The sequence below is a fragment of the Haliaeetus leucocephalus genome, unplaced genomic scaffold, assembly GCF_000737465.1.
Source record: "Haliaeetus leucocephalus isolate CR32 unplaced genomic scaffold, Haliaeetus_leucocephalus-4.0 Scaffold339, whole genome shotgun sequence".
In the NCBI taxonomy this organism is placed as follows: Eukaryota; Metazoa; Chordata; class Aves; order Accipitriformes; family Accipitridae; genus Haliaeetus; species Haliaeetus leucocephalus.
The window spans coordinates 5,760,065-5,763,273 of record NW_010972775.1 but is presented as its reverse complement, the minus strand read 5'-3'; positions in this window follow the sequence as shown (position 1 = coordinate 5,763,273).

Sequence of the window (3,209 nt, the reverse complement as noted above, 5' to 3'; positions counted from 1 at the left end):
TGGACGGGCGGTGCCAGGGCTGCCTCCTCCCTGGATCCGACAGGGACCAGGGCCCGCCGTCCCTCCGGCCGCGAGGAGGGGAGGGTGACCTGGGACACTGGGACCGGCCGTCCTCCGATCCGCCCCCGGCGGCGCAGCGGGGCCGCTGGCGCTCGAAGTCCCCGACGGGACGGGCGACAACGGCACACACCGGGAGCCGGCATTAAGTAGCGCGACAGCGACGAGGAGCCAGCGGGCGGCGGCAGGGCAGGGGCGGCGGAGCGCGCTGCCCGACGCCGGGAGCGCCGAGCCCCGCGGGGCGCAGCCGTGCCCGAGCCCGGCCCCCCGGGCCCAAAGGGCACCGCAAATCCCGAGCGGTCAGTTCTGTTGCTCTCAGGGATACAGGTTTGGGGAGCGGTTCTCAGTCCGGCCTTGACAGGCAGGGGGAGTTTGTTTAGTGCTCGTTGCGACAGGAACAAAATCCTTTTGAAAGGGCGCTAAGTAGTTTCACGCCAAAGTGGCAGATTTGGTGAAGAATGTGGGGTGGGACAAAGCCCCGCCGTTCCCAGAGCGGCCGGAGCGCTTCGGGAAACCGCACCGGGAATTCAAGCACACAGAAAAGCGGGAGAGCCCAAATCAATCCGCTTCCTTCTCCCTCCCGCCCCCCTAGAAGCAAAGAGAAGCAGAACCATTACAAAAAAGAGAGCGAGGCTTAGCCGAAATGCAGCCACGACCAGCAGCCTGGAGTTGACTTTCCAAAACGGGGGAAGCTTGCTCACAGCCTGGCATTGTGTTTTGCAGCCTAGGAAACCCTAAGAAGCTGGTACTTCCCCCCTCCCTTCTCTTTTCTCCCAACTGGTTTGTAAATATTAACAAGGTTGTGAGCTATTCTCTCACACAGAGTGGATTTTTTTTCTTTTTTTCATCCTTGGAAAACTTCTTGGCTTCTCCCCACAGCCCCTCTCCCACTCCTCCCCTCTGCAAAGCTACACACCTGCTTGCAGCCACAAGGATTCAAAATCAATATTGTAGTTGTCACTTTTCTCTCCCCTTTTCCTCTCTCAACAGCCCCGCTTGCCACTGAGGCGAATTGTGGATTTATGGAGGAAAATTAGCATAAATTATTACCAAATCTGTAAACGTGTGTGGTCTTGCTTGTGGGAAAGGGGGCTATTGCGAACCTTCCATGCAGAAAGGTGGTCCATGATGAGCTCCATGCAAGGGCTGAATGGCTATTGCATGAAATAGATTTCCATTGGGTTTGCACATTGATATAATTGACTTATGTGTATTTTATACAGTTTTCCCAGCACTTCCCCTGAGCTGCTTATTTGAATTAGGCTTCAGAAAAACGTCTATTTGTTTTGGGTTTTTTGCACAATGGATTTGGATTCACTTGCCCCCTCCCCTCCTCCCTAATGTTGGCTTTCAAAGTAAAAGGCAAATGCTACAACTTACATTTAAATCCTACATCGCCCACGTCTGTCATCTGTTGCGTGCTTAACATGAGGTGAAACTTTGGGTATCAATTACCGGGATGGCTTCGCCTGCCCTATCCCTCTGCTCACACATTCCTTTGCACTGGGGGCGGGGGGGGGGGAGGCGGGCGCGTACCGCCACTCACTCGTTCGCGCTCGGAGTAGCAAATGAGAACGGAAGTCGACTTTCCTTTAACTTTACAGCTTGCGGGTTCCCATTTGCGCCAGAGGTTGGTTTTTTTCTTTCTTCGAAAAGAAAAGGTACCGGCAAAAAGAGGAAGAAAAGAATTTGTCAGTCTGTGAATTTTATTTACTCCCGTGCTGTTTCTAAGTTCTCTTTTGGACAGGCATCCCAGGAGCGAACTTGGGCTGAGAGACAAAACCCGAACTGGGGGGTGTTAAAAGTGGGGGGGGGGGGGGCGGAGGTGTCCATTAAACCCACATATTTGGGGCTCTCAATACAAAAATAAAAGTCTTCTGCCCGGTGTCCTAGGGGACGCTGGGAGGAATCTGTCCTCATTTCAGAGTATTGTCTTTCCTACCCTCTAACAAACGTCCACCGGCTCATCACCTTTCCTCTCCCCCCGCCCCCCCCCAAAAAAAAAAGTTTGGAGGCTGCCTTCCTGCCCTGCCCGGCCGGCACGAAGCATCTCAGAGCCGGTTAATGAGCAAGGCAGCTCCCAGGCACGAACGCCCCCGGGCCCCTCTCTGCAAGGAGGGGTGACATGCGGCAGGTCTCCCCCCAAAAGGGCTTGTTAGCTCGGCAACGCGGGGCCGAGGTCGGCTTCTCGGATTCCTAGAAACACAATTATTTGCCCATTATTCTCTAAACGACATCCTGCCCCGAGAGAGAGGGATTAGATGGGACCGAGGGCAGCCGGGTTGGAACGAGGGGAACGCAGTTTAACACACACGACGTCGGAGCTAGTTGCAGCGTGAAATGCGTTTTCAAGCTGGTGCCAGGGCGCAGGGAGCCCTGCTTGATGGGGACTGTCCCTCCAAGAAGACTTCTACGCGCCCGCGGAGCCGGTCTCGCAGCAGCCCGCACCGCACAGACGGCCGGCGCAGCGCTCCCTCCCCCACCCCAGCTATTTTTGCTGAATTAAGAAGGTGACATTATTCTTTTCTTCAAGTACTTCTGTTAATATTGAAAAACGTGCGCTTGCATTTCAAGCGGGCGCGCTCAGCCTCAGCAGCCATTTCAATATTAATGAAATTGTTTAATCTCCTAAATTCATCGTGTTTAAGTTACGTTTTGGTGAGTTATTGACCGATTCCGAAAATATTGTTAATGGAGTGGATGTGTATTCACCGCAAAGGCTCTTCCTCCCAGGGCTCGCGGATCCCGAGCCAATCTTTTATTCTGGCTCTAGGGTGACAGGATGCACCGCAGCCTCGGGAATACACATCATACAAACTTCCCTCCTGTGCCAGGGCAAGCCTGGGACCTTCCGGGCCTGATCCTCCCCGCAGGACACACGGCTGGCAGCGGGGCTGCTCGTCTGGGCAGCGGTTCCAGGATCGGGCCTCGGTTCCCGGGGAGGAGGCGGTACAGTGAGGCAGGGAGAGCCGCAACTCGGGTGTTACACAGCCTGCCTGCTCCTACATGCACAAGTGCGCACCGAGAAGCACGCAGGCACGCGAACAGCCTGAGACACATCACGGGAATCCCGCAGAAGGCGTCGGGTTGACGGTATTCAGCACAGTAACCGGTGACACGGACCGGTTACCCCAGATCAGCTCTGCGGGACC